The following is a 21,641-nucleotide window of genomic DNA, read 5'->3' as shown; positions in this document are numbered from 1 at the left end:
ACCCGTAGCACGTGCACCATATAGACTCGCTCCATCTGAAATGCAAGAATTGCAAAGTCAAATCCAAGAACTACTTGATCGAGGTTTCATCCAACCTAGCCATTCACCTTGGGGCGCTCCGATTTTGTTTGTTAAAAAGAAAGACGGATCCCTACGAATGTGCATTGATTATCGTGAACTAAATAAATTGACGGTTAAGAACCGATATCCTCTTCCTCGCATCGATGACCTCTTTGATCAACTACAAGGGTCTTGTGTATATTCGAAAATCGATCTCCGCTCGGGTTATCATCAATTGAGGGTTAAGGGGGAAGATGTCTCCAAAACCGCTTTCCGAACTCGTTATGGTAGTTATGAATTCCTTGTCATGCCATTTGGTCTCACTAATGCACCGGCGGTGTTCATGGATCTTATGAACCGCGTGTGCAAACCGTATCTCGATAAATTCGTTATTGTGTTCATCGATGACATATTGATCTATTCTAAAACTGAAGAAGAGCACGAACAACATCTCCGACTTGTGCTTGAACTTTTAAGACAAGAACAACTCTATGCCAAATTCTCCAAGTGTGAATTTTGGTTAAAGGAAGTTCAATTTCTTGGTCATGTTGTAAGTGACCAAGGTATTAAAGTCGATCCAACGAAAATCGAAGCCATTAGCAAATGGGAGACTCCTACTACTCCTACTCACATTCGTCAATTTTTGGGTCTCGCCGGGTACTATCGTAGATTCATCGAAAATTTCTCTTTGGTTGCACGTCCTCTAACCGCATTGACTCACAAGGGAAAGAAATTCATTTGGGCGACCGAACATGAATCCGCATTCCAAATCTTGAAAACGAAGCTAACCACCGCTCCTATCTTGTCACTTCCCGAAGGCAATGATGACTTTGTTGTATATTGCGATGCCTCAAAACATGGTTTTGGGTGTGTGTTGATGCAACGAACGAAAGTCATTGCTTATGCTTCTCGACAACTCAAAATTCATGAACGAAACTATACGACACATGATCTCGAACTCGGAGCCGTTGTCTTTGCACTTAAAATGTGGAGACACTATCTTTATGGAACCAAGAGTACTATCTTTACCGACCACAAAAGTCTCCAACACATTTTCGATCAAAAGCAACTAAACATGAGACAACGACGGTGGATTGAAACTTTAAACGATTACGATTGCGAGCTTCGTTACCATCCCGGGAAGGCAAACGTAGTAGCCGATGCCTTAAGTCGAAAAGAAAGAGCGGTGCCTCTTCGTGTCCGAGCTTTAAACATCACCATTCACACCAACCTTAATAGCCAAATTCGGGTAGCCCAAGATGAGGCTCTCAAGGATGAAAACATCTCTCTCGAACACTTGAACGTCCTCACCTCTCGATTCGAAGTTAAAGAAACCGGACTCCGCTATTTCGCCGGAAGAATTTGGGTGCCTAGTTATGGGGATCTACGAAGCCTTATTTTAGATGAAGCCCATAAGTCACGATACTCGATTCACCCCGGTGCTAATAAGATGTACCACGACCTTAAACAACTATATTGGTGGCCGAACATCAAAAAGGACGTAGCTACTTATGTTTCCAAGTGTTTGACATGTTCCAAGGTCAAAGCCGAACACCAAAGACCGTCCGGACTACTTCAACAACCCGAGATCCCGCAATGGAAGTGGGAAAGGATAACGATGGATTTTATCACCAAGCTACCAAAAACGACGGGCGGTTATGATACCATTTGGGTTATTGTTGACCGTCTCACCAAATCCGCACACTTCCTTGCCATGAAAGAAACGGACAAAATGGAGAAACTTGCACAACTTTACATTAAGGAGATCGTAGCCCGACACGGTGTACCTTTATCGATTATCTCCGACCGAGATGGCCGTTTCGTTTCTAGATTTTGGCGTACATTGCAAGAAGCGTTGGGAACGCGTTTAGACATGAGCACCGCATATCATCCTCAAACCGATGGACAAAGCGAACGTACAATCCAAACCTTGGAAGACATGTTACGAGCTTGCGTGGTTGATTTCGGAAAAGCTTGGGACAAGCACTTACCTCTCGCCGAGTTCTCTTACAACAATAGTTATCACGCGAGTATTAAAGCCGCACCTTTTGAAGCGCTATATGGCCGCAAATGTCGTTCACCTCTTTGTTGGGCCGAGGTAGGCGACGTGCAAATCACCGGACCCGAACTCATTCACGAAACCACCGAGAAAATCGTTCAAATCCGAGATAGGCTTAGGACGGCCCGAAGTCGTCAAAAGAGCTATACCGACAAACGACGCAACGATCTTGAATTTCAAGTCGGTGACCGAGTAATGTTAAAAGTCGCACCTTGGAAGGGTGTAATCCGTTTTGGGAAACGCGGGAAGCTAAATCCGCGGTATATTGGTCCTTTCGAAATCTTGGAGCGTATTGGAACCGTTGCTTATCGTTTAGATCTTCCGCCTCAATTGAACTCCGTTCATCCTACCTTCCATGTATCTAACTTGAAAAAGTGTCTTGCCGAACCCGATATCGTCATCCCTCTCGAAGAACTTACTATTGATGACAAACTTCATTTTGTGGAGGAACCGGTTGAAATTGTGGACACCTCCGTCAAGACATTGAAACAAAGCCGAATCCCGATTGTCAAGGTTCGTTGGAATGCCAAAAGAGGACCCGAGTTTACTTGGGAAAGACAAGATCAAATGCAAAGGAAGTATCCTCATCTATTCGTGAATTCGGAGACGCAAGATCTCGAGGAAGAAACAACGACTACTACGCCTACTTAAATTTCGGGACGAAATTTCTTTTAAGGTGTAGGTAATGTAACATCCCGCCTTTTTCCATTTACTTTTCCGTTTAACTATTTAAGTTCCGTTATATGTTTATAACACATCTCGTTAATACGCGTTTGAATTATCTCGTTTAGGTAATTCCCGTACCCGTTTCCTAAGTTGAGGGACTAGAGTTGCCAAATGGAGAAAGAGATGACTAGGTCAACTAGTCAACTCTTTCCTCTCCATTCATTTTATCACCTCCCAAATAATACTTCACCCTTTTTCTCTCAAAACCCTCAAACCTTCAATCATCATCCAAATTCGTTCAAGAAGGATTCGATCAAAACAAATTGCATATTTGAACTCCTCGTGATCTCCTCTTCGTTTCCATACCGATTTCATCAATTTTGGGTAACTTTCTAAAATCACTAATTCTTGTGTTCTTGAGATTTTTAAGTTATAAGGTTGTTAATTAGTGTCTATGGCTCGAGTCTAGTTTGTTTATGTGATTTATATGCTCGATCTCGTTGTTTTAGTGTAACTAGCATGAACTTGAATTTTGGTGTGTTGATCTTGAAATTTGAGTGTTCATATGTTGTTTGATGCTAAGAGATCATGTTTTAATTGTGTTCCTAGTGTTACTAGCTTCATTATGATGTATAGTTTGATTAATGAAACCTCCTAAACTTGATTATGAAATTTGGTGAATTTAGATTAAGGTTTCATGAATTTAAAATGGACTTTTAATGATTTGAATGACATGGAATGTTAGTTGTAAGTGTTAGGTTGTGTTGTATGCTTAATTACCTTCAAAACGGCATATCATATGTATAAATTGGATTCCCGAAACTTAAATTAAAATTGATAAACTTGAAACTTGAAAATAAACCTCTATTGATCGCTTGACGGGATTTCGGTTATAGTATATGATGTTTTTGCTTGATGAAAAGTGCTTAGTTGCGTTCCTTGTCGAAAGAGCTTTCCGATGATATAAAATACATGTTCTAATTGTTCGCGGTTTGTAAAATGTGTTGGTTTGTGTTTTGGTTCGTGCAATTGAGAAATTCAGCAAACAGGGCCTGTAAGGCATTTGGGACGCCGTCCAGACACTTGGGACGCCGTCCCACCATTTGAACCTAGACGCCGTCTAGGATGGCAGGACGCCGTCCCACCCTTCATTGTGGGACGCCGTCTAGCTCTTTGGGACGCCGTCCCATTGTGCTAAAACTGACTGTTCGCCTTGGTCATTTGACATGAAAATGTTTGCTATGCTACGGACCTCCGATTAACATGAAACTTGGCCAACATGCTCATATATGATTATATAACTTAGAAAAATTGTCGGATATCCAACCCGACCCCGTTGACTTTTCTGTTGACTTTGACCCGACCAAGTTGACTTTTAATCAAACTTAACCAAATACTTGTGCAATCGTTCTAACATGTTTTTATACTTGTACCTTGCATGAAACGTGACAACTTGACTCACATGCTACATTATTGAGTCGTAACGAGCCATAGGACTAATTGAACATCTTTGACCTATCGTGTTTACCGTTATTGATACGACCTATTGTTTAGGTCAAGACTAGCATTGTTCTTTGCACACATTTACTTGTCGAAGTACTTTACTACTCGTACACTCAAGGTGAGATCATAGTCCCACTTTTACTCTTTTTGAACTTACATTTGGGATGAGAAAACATAAACATTTCTTTTACTAAGTGAACACAAGTACAGGAAAACAAACATTCTACATACGAGTTTAGAACAAAATCCTCAATTCGATTATCATTAGTTACACTTGCCGGGTGTAAGCGAGAACTTATGTTGTATGGATCCATATGGGTTTGACAAACCCTCATTCAAACGGTTCGCTACCGTTTACGAATGAAATATATTTTCGAGAAACAGTGTATGTTCTAGCACTAAGTGATGGGGTTCAATGGAAGGAAATGTTAAGCATTGATAATTGGGTGCTCGTGAAACAAACTTTTGGAATGTATTTCTATTATTTCATTGATGCAAATCTTGTGGTTCACTTGTACTTACTTACTTAAACCTATGATTTCACCAACGTTTTCGTTGACAGATTTCTATGTTTTTCTCAGGTCCTTGAACGATACATGATACATGCTTCCGCTCATTATTTGATACTTGCATTGGATATCGAGTATATGTGCATTTCATGGAGCGTCTTTTGACTTTACTTTAAACCGTGTCGCCTAGATTTCATTCGTATTATAACGTTGTAACTTAACTATTGGTTGAACAATTCTTGTAAACTTTGGGAACAATCTTTATTTTGAAATGAAGGCGACATATTTTGGTCAAACTTTGTCTTAAAGACTTATGACCACGTAACGGGACCTAAGTAGACGGCGCCGTCAATGACGATTTGGTCGGGTCGCTACACCTGTACTGTTCCCTGAAGCCTGGGCAGCCATTAAAGTAAAAGAAGAAGAGCTATCTGATGAAGAAAAAGAAAAGGATAAAGATAAAGATAGATAGTCTTCTTATAATGAAACTGTATCTTTTGTTATTTCATAATTCAATATACTAACTTATAAGTTTTGTATATATTTTGTTGTAATGAATGTGAAATGAGTTTATCTTCAAAATCATATCAATTTATAAGATATAGATAACTCAGCAAAAGATCCCAAAAATAAACCTAAAAGGGACAAATTTTACTGCCTATTCTCATTAGATCCCTTAGGGCTGATTTTAGTATTTTCTCTTTATGTCATAAGTTTTGTCATCATCAAATAGGGGGAGATTGTTGAGTTCCCAAAATAATTAAGGATTTAATTATGACAATACAGCAAATATGTACACTAAAATGTTATGTTCAGCCTGCATAGGTTTGTTTATGTATAGACAGCAAATATCATTGTGTCGAGTGTTTAGTTTGCTGCCTGATCTACCAGCACAAGGTAGACAGTATTCTTCATTTAGCACAGGATGAGTGCCTAACAATTCATGAAGATCAAGTGACTCATCATAGAAGAGCCAGCATAGCTGGTAAGCAACACACTACACACAGACAGCTATGCTCCATTACAAGCATAGTGGTTTCCTGAGTGGTCTACATCAATTGTAATATTCAACAGAAGTCGAAGACAAAGTTGAACAGAAAAGGACACGTGTCGGCGGCTGACAAGTGACGTTACAAGACCACGTGGGAATGCAGAAGTTTAGCGCATGTGCAGACATGTGCTATCCTTTGTCAACGCCTAGGGAACACAATATTATATTTGTTTAATCAAATAGTGGTGCCAAACCAACTTGGGGTGTTCCTGCAAATAGCTACCAAAGAGGAAAGAAGAGAGCACGCTCTCTGATGCAGTTGTCCCCACAAGTACAGACATCCTATGTACCATTGGACCAATTACATGGATAATAGGACTACTATAAATAGAGGTATCCACTATTGTAATAACTAGTGGTGTGTGTTTATTTATTTAGAGTCCAAACTTGTAATAGCTTAAGATATCCTCAATAGCTATAACTTAGGTATAATCTGTATCAACCAACTATCATTTCGCCAAGGGTAGTTGTAATTCTTTGTGATTCAATCAATAAAGAATAAACAGTTGAAAATTACCTTTGACTCTATTTAATTCACTTGCTTGATTACTAAATAGTTATAACTGTTAAGTTAATTAAAAAGAATTGTATTCCCCCTACAATACTCCTGTTGTTAATCAAGGGACCAACAGTTACTCTTATGTGTTCATGGAAACACAAGAACCTGGTGATATTCGGGAATATCAATATGCAAGTTTTAAAAACTCAAAAAATTACAAAGTGTGGGTGGAAGAATTCAAAACCTATTTATGTAATGAGATCTTGTTTTTGGAATCTGATATCGATAGTCACAACTTAGAAGTGAATAGATTATTAGCACCATCAGTTAACTCGATCGACCTGCCGAAAGTAGAGGAGTTGCCTGACTCCGGCGAACCATCACCGGGAGTGAATAATGATAAGTCAAATTTTGAATCTTGTGGTTCATATGCGGGCGCAATTGGGGGGGGGGGGGGGGGGGGGGGGAAGGACTTTTTGCCTATCTCTCTAAACGAGTCAGAGTTTACTAATAGCATGTACTTGAATGTACTCGAAATCTTTAACAACTTTCAACCATCTACCATACCTAAAGGGGACAAAGAGGTGGGAACTTTACACAATGGTGATAAAGTACATACCTTATCTTGTGATAGTACTATACAGCCAGTTTCACAACCTATCACCCAAGTCAATACCAATCCCCCAATTAATGATAAACCTTCTGATATACCAAAAAGCAATGTTTCCCCTTGCCCTTCTTCACCTTGTAATACACCATGTTAAAAATTTCTTGACAATTTTAATAAAGTTAAAGATTTACAGGCTCAAGAAAATACATCCCACATAAATGTTACAAAAGTTAAGCTCTCAAGAAGTGAAAAAAAGAGTCTGTTAAAATCTAAATCCGGTAATTTGGATAAGGACCCATTCGTATCTGTCACTCTTTCTAATTCTGTGAATGTCGAAGCTGATTCTTCGGCTAAAGTTTCAAATGATGTAGTAAAGCAGAATGTTCTTCCGTTAGCTAATGCTAAGCTTGTTAACCCTTCAAAGAACGCAGTCCAAGTAAAAAAGTATAACGACTTCTTTAGTGGGATGCGACAATACGGTGAACCGGCAACTCCTCCTCATAAAAAACGTCAATGAGGGTGGCATCTTGGAATACTAGGGGACTCGGAAATAAAGATCGAGGTCGTATAGTGGGTCGATTGGCGGCTAAATATCATATCCAATTTATTGCTATTCAAGAATCGAAGGTTAAAGAAGTTCGTATTCTGGTTATGAATGAGATTTGGAAACATAAAGTTTATAGAGGAGTTCAAGTGGGAGCGTTGGGAAGGTCAGGTGGCTTATTATCAGTGTGGCGTGATGATTATTTTAATTTGATTGAAGTGGTGTTTGATCAAAGATGGATAGCTACTTACTTGGAATTCTTGCCTACAAACGTGACTATCATGTTAGTCAACGTTTATGCTCCACAATCAGAGAATGCAAAGTGCATCTTGTGGGAGCAACTCTCGGATCTAATACACGACTAGAATGGTCCTGTTTGTTTATTGGGTGATTTCAATTTTACTAGTGTCCCGGAAGAGAGACTGCGTGAAGTCCAAGACGAAACAAATATGGCCTCTTTATTTGTGGGCGATCAAGAATCATCGGATCACAAACCTTTAATATGGGCAAAAAATTTGATGTTTTCTGGACCAAAACCCTTCAAGTTTTTAAACGCATGGCTTAAGGTAACAGGTTTTTATAGTTTTTGTGAATCGTTCTGGAAATCTTCTCAAGTCAATGGTTGGGCCGCTTTTGTTTTAATTCGTAAGCTCTGTTTGTTGAAAGAGATGCTTAAAAATTGGCATGTTGAAAAGGTGAACGAATAGAGAAAGGAATGTTTTGTTATCCTCGCCAATTCTACGTTTGGGACTCGAACCCATGGGCTCTCCTTTGATCGCAACCCTCGTCACAGTTTCATGCTCACTGTTTTTTTACATTTCAAAGTTGGTAGTAGTCCAAGTTGGTGTAATTCACTTGTTTATTGCTCTTTTACTTTTATTTTCTTTTTAGCCTCTTCCAATGTTATAATGGAATACAAGAGTGCTTGTTTTGTAATGTGCTAAGCTATTACTTTGATGGCTTGGTTAGTTTCTTTAATTATATTCTAGTTTTTTGCCAAAAAAGAAAAAAAAAAAAACCCACTCACTTGATGATGGATTTATTCAATGACAGAGCATATATAGAAGTCAGAATAAAGAAATATGCAACTTACACTTATGTCCTTAAAAGTTAAGCTAATGGTCTAATTCATTACTTGGATAAAATGTGCACAAGAGTGTACCCAACCAAACCAAATATGTCTACCTAATGTCATTAATGGGATAATATGTTCTATATCATACATGTCCAACATCATAAACATACGGTATTTTTAATGAGGTTTTAAAAATAACAAAACTCTCACAAAGGTTAATTAAACTCACAAATAGTAATATGGAAACCACATAAATACATACTACAATAGTAAAAGTTCATTAAAAAATCTACCCAATATACCTTATGCTGAAAACATCCATTAAAAAATCTAAATGTTCCCATGATCACCATTCTCAAACTATTATAACCCAATCGGCAGCTACAAACAACAATATTGAATCATTTGCTAAACAAGTCATCCACCCTCCACACCTTCCACCTCATGTGACTCCTCCTGTTATCACCTCATCATCTTCAACCTATCAGGACCCCACTTTCGTCCCACCCATCATCTCCAATACCACCCTTAAATCACCTAAAATCCAATTACCATATTTTAACGGCACTAACCCGCTTGATTGGTTGTTTCAAGCCGACCAATATTTCAACTTTTATAATATCCCACCCGCCCAACGCGTTGCTCTATCCTCGTTTCATTTTCAAGGAGAAGCTCTTAGTTGGTATAAATACCTTCACAACAATGGTTTACTCGGCGATTGGCCACACTTCACCCGTTCCCTTGAGCTCCGTTTTGGACCTTCCACCTTTGAAAATCACCAAGCTGCTCTCTTTAAACTCACACAAACCTCAACAGTCGCGGCATATCAAACCGAATTCGAGAGAATAAGCAATTGTGTGACGGGTTTATCTCAAGACGCTCTCCTCAATTGTTTTATTTCGGGACTTAAGCCAGACATTCAGAGGGAATTAGCGACCCTTAACCCCACATCTTTACACCAAACTTACGGTTTGGCAAAGTAAATTGAAGACAAGTTAACCGCGGGTCACACTTTGCCTTCGTCCACCACCCTGGCACCTCCTTACACTCATACATCCACCACCGTCGTCTCCACCACGAGCGTCCCACCCTTGTTGCCTAGCCCCAGCACCACAAACACCACCCTTCCTGTTCGTCGCTTGACCCCCGCTGAGGTTCAAACACGTCGTAGTCAAGGGTTATGTTTTCGTTGCCCATAAAAGTTTCATCCCGGTCACCGTTGCAACCCTCCACAATTCTTAGTTTTCGAGACATCCGAAGATATGGCAGCCACAAGTTCCAACCTTGAGGACAAGGTTGATTTTCAACCGGCGGGTATTGATACGGGCCCAAAATATCAGTTTGTGTGAAGCCCAATTGGCAGCCTGATGTACTTTAATTAGTTGGGCCGAATGAATGCTGATGAATTTAATAGTTCGTATCAATTAAGTTAATAGCAAATAATGTTGTCTGCACATGAGAATGGAAGTTATTATCCACCTCTCACGTAGTAGACATCTATGCATGCATTATCCCATTATCTTTATTTGTTTGCATATAGTTAGCTCCACTCATATTAGTGGGTTGGTTGTTAGTCGAAGTCTGCATGTTTCCTTTTGTTTAGCATTTCAGTTATTTGCATTTAGTATAAATTGTATTTCAATTGTTTGGAACGAATATGAATGAAATATTGGGTTAAGCCAAATCTCTATCTCCTCTCTTGTTTCTTTGGAGTCTAACCTGCTCGAAAAGGTTTCTATCATGTTGCAACCATTACAAAAAGTGTGAATATGTAAATAGTTTGGGCACAATTATTCCACTTAAAAACCATAACACCATTAAATATATATGATTACAAAATCAGTCCTTAAAAATCTCTTATCTTCAACGGATTGCTAGATATGTATTCTTATGATTACTAAGAAGCAGACTAATTTACCTTACGTTGACACATCCAGTTGCCTGCTGCAAGAAACAAATATAATGTAAACCCAAGAAACTAAAGTATCATGAAACTATCAATCGAGTTTGTGGAGTTATCCCTGTGTCAACGGGTCTGCAAGACCAAGTGCAGTCGACTTGCTAAGCCCACGTATAGCAATCAAAGGCTTTATGCAACAAACTTCCTTATTTTGAGCATTTCATCAAACACCTTGTCTTCATAAAGCAATTTGCCATCTTATCACATACTGAAAGCGTTAAACTCACTTATATTGTGTATATACCAATTGTGATTTCAAGGGTCATCGCCTCATCAGTAATCAAGATAAGAGATTTATTAATAATCCTAGGTAAAGAATATATAAAGATAAAAAATTGAGAAATCCTCAACTAAATCTTCGCAATTTTCTTGATTTTCAATTCCAGACTTACAAATACAAATTGAAACTGTATAAAAAACCCTAACACCCATAGTAATTAAGTTATAATAAAAAGAACAAAAATAATAAAATCTTTTTGCAATGATAGGTATTATCAGGTGCGGAAATATGTGGAGGCAGGGTGGGGGCCCCAGTGGATTTGTAATTTTCAATGTGAAAATTTTGGATTTTATTTTGCCCGGCGGATTTTTTTTGCCCAAAAGTCTTCATATTTTACTCCCAAAGCCTCCGTATTTTGGCCAAAGCATCCGTATTTTGCTCAAAATCTCCGTATTTTACCTAAAAACCTCATATTTTGTTCAAAGTAAATACTTTGATGATTTGTACTCATTGGTCCTTATTTAGGTAAAAGGTCAAAATGCATTAAAGAAACTTCATTGTTCTTGTATTAAATAAAGAAACTTGATTATTCCTAAAATATCTTTGAATATGTAATATATGAGGAGGTGATAGATTATATAAAACCGTATTTTAGGTAGTGAAAGTAAAAAGTTAGTGGATCTATAAAAAATGTGTTTGGAAATATCATTTCCTTTTGATATAGCTTGCCTAACCGGATCAGATAAATTAATTCCAGTTTTTGGCATTTTGGTGCAAACTCCTAAGTCTACTACTAATTTACAAAAAATATTACTGTAACTTTTGTGAAAAAAAAAGGTAAATACTTTGATAATTTGCGGTAAGCACCAGGAGTCGTGCTATTTTTTCACCGTTAAACGAATTTAACGTCGGAGACGGTGGTGGTGCCGACTCCCCGCCGGCGTTAAACCGGCGTTAAAGGCCACCGTCGGCTGGGTAACGCTGTGTCGTTGCCTTTTTCTTTTTTCATTTTCTTCTTCATTTTCTTTCTTTATTTTCTTTTTTTTTTTTTTTTTCTTTGGTTGCAGACAAAAAGGGAGGAAGACAAAGGGAGGAAGAAGATGATGAAATGCTGAATAGTTTCATTAGGTTTAATTGTAACTTCTAGTGGGCCAAAATGGGCCAATTAGTTCATTAAGAATTTGGGCCAACATTTTATCTTTTTTTAATTAAATCATCATAATTATTGTTTTATATATTCTTTTTATATTATATTATATATATATATATATATATATATATATATATATATATATATATATATATATATATATATATATATATATATATATATATATAGTAACCAATCGGGGGGAAGCGGGGGAAGCAATTTTTTTTTTTTTCGTTTTTTTTGAAATTTTTTTTTCCGGCATTAAGATCACACGAAAATATGAACATTTAGAAGAGACACTTCGTGATGAATGTTATTATTTAGGCGGGAAAACGATCGATATAAAATAACATTCAAGATAATATTGTTCGTGAAGAATATGAAGGTTTTTTTTTCATGTTTTGTGAAGTAAAATTTAGCCCGATTTAGAGTTTAGGGTTTAGGGTTTAGGGTTTGGTGTTTTGGGTTTATTCCATAAACCCAAAACACCAAACCCTAAACTCTAAACCCTAAACCCTAAACTCTAAACCGTTCGTGTTAAAAACTCAATCTAAATCCTAAATCTAAACCCTAAATCTAAACCCTAAACCCTAAATTTCTAAACCCTAATATCTAAACCCTATAAACCCTAATATCTAAACCCCAATAGCTAAAACTTTAAAATACGCTCGAAAAACACGATAATTGTTATATATTACTTCTTCGAGCGTTTTCCCGCCAAAATAAAAACATTTATCACAAAGTGTCTCTACTAAATGTTCATATTTTCATATCATCTATAATGTTCGTGAACAAAGTTTTTTCAAAAAACGAAAAAAAAAAAAGTTTTTGTTTCCCCCCGCTTCCCCCCGAATGGTTACTTCCCTCTTGATCCTACCACTATATATATATATATATATATATATATATATATATATATATATATATATATATATATATTAGTTACACAAATTAAAAAGTAAATAAAAAGATTTTAAATTAAATAAATAATATTTAATTAATTTATTATATATTAAATAAAATATATATTCATTAAAATAAAATAATTATATTTAATATTAAAAAAATGATTTAATACTGAGATTTAACACTGAACCATTTCTCCTGTTTTGGCCTCAGTGTTAAATCCAGTGTTAAATTTAACACTGAGATTTAACACCGAACGACTTCTAGTGATCTTATTTAGGTAAGGTATTAAAGAAACTTGATTATTCTTGCTAGAGGTGGTAAAAACAGGCGAGTTATGGATATATATGTGACTAGATTGACCCATACATTTTTTGTCTATCTTCAATATATAATGTATTTTTTTAACGTTTTTACATATATTCGGTAGCTGCTGCATGCATTACTACAATAATAATCTAAATCTTGATATTGGATGTGGTATCCACTTTGGGTGACTTTCAAACCCGTTTGACTTAAACTTTCATTGCAACCTTTTTTTATCTTTGACCTGTACTATCTTAGCAGCCTTGTTTGTATCCTTGATTCCACCTACTTAACTTCAGAGAAATCGACACCCAAATCTTACCACTTATGAATAAAGGTCAAAATTGTCACTGAACTTTTATTAAAGCTGCCAATGTTTGGAGTTTGGCTCTACTTTAGACTGCAATCAACCATATTTATTCTTCTTTTTTTTTTTGGGAAAAACATTAGACAGAGAAATTTCACCCAATTGATGTGAAAGTTGGTCAGTGGGTTATATTTTATTGCTTACGGGTTAAAAGAAATGATGATTTATACACCACCAAAATTAGTCATCCACAATCAATCATGCACTACATTATTGTAACGTACAACACTTTAAAGCATTATTAGTGGTGTATGACTAATTAGACCTTTTATGAAGGCGTTCTAAACCCGGTCCTTATACTTGATAGGTGTTTACTTTATGTTTGTCAGCTGGTTGCAGTATCACCAGGTTCAACACGGTCTGTTTCGTTTTATGCATAAAAAACGTCACAAACAACTGGCCACTTGCCGTATCACTCGGCGTTAGTTTCAACGGCCTAACTGCCGCTCTATACAATCTCATCGTCACTAAAATAACCTCACACGATAACATTAACACCACCTCTTACCTTATTCCCATCGCCTTTCTCCCATTCATCGCATCCATCGGAGCACTCGGCCCCATCCTCCAACAACCTTCTACTCAAAACAACCTTCAAATAAACGACACAACAAACAAAAACGACGCACATACGTATTTGTTTTTGTATATTTTAGCGGCCGTTACAGGTTTATATCTTTTTGTCTTACATACATCATCACGGAATATTCTCATTGTTGCGCTCATGTTAGTGGTTCTTCCGTTAACATCACCAAAAATCTTAAACACTCTTAAGCAGGCCCACCTTGTTGACGGGCCAAGTTACACTTTGGTCGAAATCGAAGAGCTTTTGGAAGGCGTTTTTGATAAGATGATTGAGAAATATCAACTAGTGGTACTTGGTGAGGAACATACTAGTTGATGGTTACAAGATGTGATTTCTGGCTTTATTATGTAGCTTATTTTGTGGGGGTACTATTGGACTCGTTTACAGTAATAATCTAGGACAAATTTCACAATCACTTGGTTATGGGTCCGAAACTAAAGCACTTGTAAATATCTATTCTACGTGCTTGTTTTTTAGTCATCTTATATCAGTTGTCTTGGACATGGTTAGCTGCTAGTACCCGCTCCAAATGATATAGAGGAAGTATAATTTTTGTAAACAAATTTGTAGGCACGTGTTTTCACAAAATTGACCCCAAACATTCTCCTTACAAAAACAGTGTTTGTTACATCATTCATAGAGTTCATTCACAGAATGATTATCAAACTACTTGCATTTGTTCAAAACAAAGTTCAATAAGAACATTTGAATAATTCAAATTTTAAATCATTATCATTCGTGAATCAAATGTTGGAGGTTTTATTGAAATTTCGTGTAGGGTAAAATAATCGATAGCCGGATAAATCACTGAATCGTGGTATCACTTTCCGAAAGTAATTATTCGACCCTTATTGCCTGGGTTACACGAATATCACTTTGGGATAAGACAGAGATTAGTTCTTGTTATTGGCAATAAACAAGAACTCTTTTGCATAAGAGTATTAAGGTGTTTTTCGTATATCTTATTCTCATAAATGATAGTCCTTATTTATAGGCACCCAAAAATAAGTGTTATTCCACGATGGAGATGTTTCACTAACTAATTTCGTTTTCAAATCTAAAACAAATCCTTTACATAAAGTTGTTTGTTTTATTTCCAACAACCAAATCTAGGAAATCGTTTTCAAATCTAAAACAAATCTTTTACATAAAGTTGTTTGTTTTATTTCCACGATGGAGATGTTTCACCTAGTGCAGGAATAATACTTCCGTAATCACTCAAATTTGTGATAATGGAAAACCACTTTCGGGTCCGGGCAATCTATCACTTAATGGGTGTACACTCCGTACCTCCTAACCCGTTTACAAGTGTAGATTAAATCCCTCAATTACACTAAATTTCCAACAATCCTCCCCAATTTAGTGCAATTCGTTTCATGAGAATTAAAAAATTAAAACAAAAACTTATGCATAAATGAAAATATCTTGAAGATTGAATTTTCACCTTAGTACATTACACATTCCAAATATTCGAGAATCGGGGTGTTCTAAGAATTGAACCCTTCAACCCATTTGAATAACTGAAAATAACATACACATAAGTTTTCAAATACTCTAAAGCTATCCTGACACTTTACAAGCCATGTGTCCATATCCATTCATGAATGTATCTAAAGCAAAAGTCCAAGCTTTGTTGAAGCGGCAAAACTTCACATTCACATAGGTAGTTCATTTCAGTCATGCACCTGCTATTGCACCTTTTCAAATAAACCATTAAGAAGCTAAACTTCATCCTCACCTTCAACAGGTCCGAGTACATACCTTACCTTGGGATGATACAAAATTTTGTACTCCAAATTTCTAAGTATAAGGCTTCCACATTGAATTCAACTTCTAATTTTCATCAGAAGGGAATTGGGTATCTTATAATTATAAATTTATGTGGACTTTAAACCCATCCCCACAGCAGACTTGTTCACCAAGTCTCTTGCCAATCCCTTCGTCAAGTGATCAGCTAAATTCTGTTGTGACCTCACGAACACTATAGAAATCACCTCATTCATGATGAGTTCACGAATCATGCTATGTCTGACACCTAAGTGTCTAGACTTTCCATTGTACATCTGGCTATAAGCCTTTGCCAATGTCGCAGCACTATCACAATGGATAGACATGGGTGCTATAGGTTTAGGCCATAATGGTATCTCATGGATCAAGTTTCTAAGCCATTCTGCTTATTTACCAGCAGCAGCTAAAGCAACAAACTCAGATTCCATCGTTGAGTTGGTAATACATGTCTGCTTCTTAGAAGCCCATGAAATAGCACCTCCCCCAAGCAAGAACACCCAACCACTCGTTGAAGAATGATCTTCAATATTGGTTATCCAACTCGCATCAGAATATCCTTCTATTACCGAAGGAAACCCATTATAAGATAAACTATAGTCCATAGTTTTCTTCAAGTACTTCAGTACCCGCCTAATTACTTGCCAGTGATGAGTACTATGATTACTAGTATATCTACTCAGTTTTCCCACAGCAAAAGCAATATCCGGCCTTGTACAAGTCATGGCGTACATCAAACAGCCAATCACCTGAGAATACTCAAGTTGTGATACAGCTTCACCTTGATTAGGCATAAGCTTCTCACTTTGATCAACAGGGGTACTCACAGGATTACATTCAAAGCAATTGAACTTTTTCAACACCTTCTCAATATAATGAGATTGACAAATCGAAATTCCTTTGCTTTCACGTTTGATCCTAATGCCAAGGATAACGTCAGCCTCCCCCATATCTTTCATGGAGAATTTTGATGACAAAAATTCTTTTGTTAAATCAACCTGACTTTGGTCAGTCCCAAAGATTAACATGTCATCAACATATAGACAAATTATAACTCCTTTACCAGAATCATCAAATTTACTATATACACATTTATCTGCTTGGTTTAATTTAAAACCACTAGATAAAATCACTTCATCAAACTTTTGATGCCATTGCTTAGGTGCTTGTTTCAAACCATATAAGGATTTCACAAGTTTGCACACCTTGCCTTCATTTCCTGGCATGACAAAGCCCTGAGGTTGGTTCATATAAACCTCCTCATCCAATTCACCATTCAAGAATGCTGTCTTCACATCCATCTGGTGAATAACTAGATTGTGAATCGTAGCCAAAGCAATCAGCAGTCTAATGGTAGTGATACGTGCCACGGGAGCATAAGTATCAAAATAGTCAATTCCAGACTTTTGTCTAAAGCCTTGAATGACTAACCTTGCCTTGAACTTTTCAATAGTTCCATCCACCTTCATCTTCTTTTTGAAAATCCATTTGCAACCCAATGGTTTGCAACCAGGAGGTAGATCAGCTAACACCCAAGTGTTATTGCCCATGATAGAATCTATCTCATCATTAATTGCCTCTTTCCAGAATGCAACATCCTGAGACCTCATTGCTTCATCATATGTTTTAGGATCATCATCAACAACATTGAAACAATACGAATATTGGGTAGAAACATCATCCCTAGAACCTTCAACTAAGTATAGTTGAAAATCTGGTCCAAATGATTTAGGTTTCCTTTTTCTTTTGCTTTTTCGAAGCTCAAGTGACTGATCAACAGCCTTTTCAGAGACTTCATCATTACAATCCTTATTGATTCCATTGTTACTTGGAATCATATCCTTTGGTCTAGGTATAGATGAAAATCGATTTTCATCAAAGATTGCATCCCTTGAATCAATCACAGAATTGATTGAGACAAACTCATTAGGCTCTATTACATAGAACCTATATGCCTTGGAATGTTCAACATATCCAACAAATATGCAATCTATACCTCTTTCACCTAAACTTTTCTTCTTGGGATCAGGTAGTCTTACAACCGCCCTACAGCCCCATACCCGAAGATAATTCAAGTTAGGTTTCCTTTTATTCCAAAGTTCATAAGGTGTAATCTTGTTTCTTTTGTTAGGAACTCTATTAAGCAAATAACAAGCTGTTAACATAACTTCCCCCCAAAATCCTTCACTTAAACCCGAATAGGATAACATGGAATTAACCATTTCCTTAAGGACCCTATTCTTCCTTTCAGATATACCATTTTGTTGTGGAGTATAAGGAGATGTGGTCTCATGGATAATACCAACGGATTGGAAATACGATTGGTCAATGTATTCACCTCCCCTATCTGTTCTAAGTCTTTTAATCAAAGCCTTTTGTTGTAATTCTACTTCAGTTTTAAATATTTTAAATTTATCTAATGCTTCATCCTTAGTATGTAACAAATAAACATAGCAAAATCTAGAAGCATCATCAATAAAAGTCACAAAATATTTCTTGTTCCCTAAAGTAGGAGTAGCATGCAAATCACATAAATCACTATGTATTAATTCCAAAATTTCAGTATCACGATGTACATTTTGAAATGGTTTCTTAGTGATCTTTGTTAACATACACGTTTTACACTTTTCATTGTTCATGTCAAAAACCGGTATTAATCCATCTTTAGACATATCTTGCATTCTTTTAAAGTGTATATGTCCTAGTCTAGCATGCCAAAGTGTAGAATTATTTATGCTAGAAGTAGATATAAAAGCAAAATTAACATTCAAGTGATTAATGTTAAGTCTAAACATTCTATTGCATAAATAACCAAAACCAACAAACATACCATGTTTTGACAAAACAAACTTATCAGATTCAATCACTTGTTTATAACCACAACAATTTAACACACTACTGGAAATCAAATTTTTTCTTATTTGTGGTACATGCAAAACATCAAACAAACAAATAGTTTTTCCAGAACTAAAACACAAATCCACACTTCCACGTCTATGAACAGAGGCTGTTGACTCATTTCCCATATGAAGAATTGATCCATCAGTCACGGACTCGTAAGTCTTGAACCAAAATCTATCCTTGCATACATGGGTGGTGGCTCCCGAGTCAACCCACCACGCGACATCATCATCCTGCACAAAATAAGCCTCAGATATATATGAAACATAATAATTCTCATTTGAATTATTAAATATATTCTGACCTTTCGAGTTGTGGTTGTTTAAACCATTTCCCGAACCGCTTGTGCTAGATCCTTTGGCATTATTATTACCAAAAATAACCTTGCAATCCTTTTTCATGTGTCCAGTTTTACCACACTTCCAACAAGTCAATTTAGACTTCTTGTTCGGATTAGCCTTGTTATAACCTTGATGTTTACGTTTGCCCTTTTTGTCATTATTACTAGTGAACTTTTTATGTTCCACCATATTGACAACAGACGTATCAGCAACTTCGTTGCTCTTTGGCTTGTCATTATCCTGCAACCTGAGGGATTCCTCAATACGCAGATGACTACCCAACTCAACAAGAGTTAACTCCTCCTTCTTATGTTTCAAAGAATGTTTAAATTCTTTCCAAGATGGAGGTAGTTTATCAATTATGCTTGAGACTTGAATAGACTCATCCATGTTCATCTTATGTTGTGTGAATTGACCAAGTATACGAATGAGCTCATTGTATTGTTCCAAGACCGGTCTAGAATCGACCATCTTGTAATTATTAAAATTACTCACAAGGAACTTTTTACTAGAAGCATCCTCAGACATATACTTGGTTTCTAAACAGTCCCATAGTTCTTTAGAAGATTCAACATTTAGGTAAATATCAAAAAGGGAATCAGCCATACCATTGAGGATTAAACCTCTAGCGATGTAGTCATCGTTCTCCCACTTGCACCTTTTCCGAATTTGTTCAATAGTGGCATCATCACCATGATCTTCAGGAATTGGTGTGCTGAGTACGTACACCACACTCATGCTGCTCAGAAAGAAGTGCATCTTCTTTTGCCGTCTCCTAAAATCAATTCCCTCAAACTTATCAAGTTTGGAGAAATTCGCCGTCATGTGTTTCATCGTAGCCGCCATCGATTATAACGAATAATTACTTTCGATTGTTGGAGGTTTTATTGAAATTTCGTGTAGGGTAAAATAATCGATAGCCGGATAAATCACTGAATCGTGGTATCACTTTCCGAAAGTAATTATTCGACCCTTATTGCCTGGGTTACACGAATATCACTTTGGGATAAGACAGAGATTAGTTCTTGTTATTGGCAGTAAACAAGAACTCTTTTGCATAAGAGTATTAAGGTGTTTTTCGTATATCTTATTCTCATAAATGATAGTCCTTATTTATAGGCACCCAAAAATAAGTATTATTCCACGATGGAGATGTTTCACTAACTAATTTCGTTTTCAAATCTAAAACAAATCCTTTACATAAAGTTGTTTGTTTTATTTCCAACAACCAAATCAAGGAAATCGTTTTCAAATCTAAAACAAATCCTTTACATAAAGTTGTTTGTTTTATTTCCAACAACCAAATCTAGGAAATCGTTTTCAAATCTAAAACAAATCATTTACATAAAGTTGTTTGTTTTATTTCCACGATGGAGATGTTTCACCTAGTGCAGGAATAATACTTCCGTAATCACTCAAATTTGTGATAATGGAAAACCACTTTCGGGTCCGGGCAATCTATCACTTAATGGGTGTACACTCCGTACCTCCTAACCCGTTTACAAGTGTAGATTAAATCCCTCAATTACACTAAATTTCCAACAATACATCCTAATTCTGAAGGTTGTAAACATTGAACAAAATGGATTTTAGAAGACATTAAACTCGTATTCAACCAATTTGACCCGTTTGAGATAACCACAAGTTTTAAACACCCCTTCTAAAAAAAAAGTGAGATGAGAATTATCACATCAAATTTTTAAGCTTATAATGTGACGCTAATTTTTAAGCTTATAACATGATGCAGAAGCGTATACAACTAGAACCGGATGGCTAGCTCTTTCACTTGTGCCAATGCAGGTTGCTTATCTTGTGCTAGTTCTCAGGTGGATATAGTGGTCTGAGTGTAGCCACAGGGTTGATCGGGATTAGTTCTGGGTTCGTATTCTCATCAGCCGTATCAATTACTTCCGAGCCGTTTGGGTCAAAAAGTTCAGGGATCAATCATAACATCCTGATAACTAACATACCGTTAGGGTCGTTGTTGTATGGCATACTTGGAGGGTGTAATCTATGAGCATCACATAGAAAGCTCACAAGAGGTGGTTTTGTAGGAGGGTAAAAGGTATGTATGGGTTGGAATTGCTACAATCAGACAAGGGGTTGCATTTCTTTGTTAGGTTTATGTTCAAGTTTTCTGCTTTTTGAATAGCTCAAACATTGCTCAAGCAACGAAAAAGCAATGTGAGAAACTCGTGACTATCTTGTTGAATACCATTATTTAACGATAGTGCTTCAATAAAAGGAGCTGAATCAATAAACGCCATTTTACTAGCATGAAGTTGTGCAAAGAGTCGAACAAGTTGATCCAAAACAGGCTGTTTTTCCAACACTTCTGATATAAAAACTGAAGTATGATGTTTGCATAGCATGTTGCACCAAGATTTGTTAAGCCAGCTGGTGTGTCGGTTGAATCACGAAGATCTTTGGAAGGATCGGGACCCAGTGAAGAAACAATTTCAGAAGTTTTTTTGCCATAACCCTGATTTTTGGCTACCGTTTGGAGGTGAAATTAGGCCACAGAAACAGTTAGGGTTATCTTT

General features: G+C 36.7%; 1 pseudogene; it reads left to right on the top strand.

Annotated features, from left to right (window-relative positions):
• The first annotated feature begins 11,044 nt into the window (after nt 1–11,044).
• LOC139888295 (protein NUCLEAR FUSION DEFECTIVE 4-like) lies at nt 11,045–21,207 on the top strand (annotated as a pseudogene).
• Nucleotides 21,208–21,641: the final 434 nt, after the last annotated feature.

This window comes from Rutidosis leptorrhynchoides, chromosome 2, assembly GCF_046630445.1.
Source record: "Rutidosis leptorrhynchoides isolate AG116_Rl617_1_P2 chromosome 2, CSIRO_AGI_Rlap_v1, whole genome shotgun sequence".
Taxonomy (NCBI): domain Eukaryota; kingdom Viridiplantae; phylum Streptophyta; class Magnoliopsida; order Asterales; family Asteraceae; genus Rutidosis; species Rutidosis leptorrhynchoides.
Note: the sequence above shows the minus strand (reverse complement) of the source record. Positions and strands in the feature narration are given on the sequence as shown.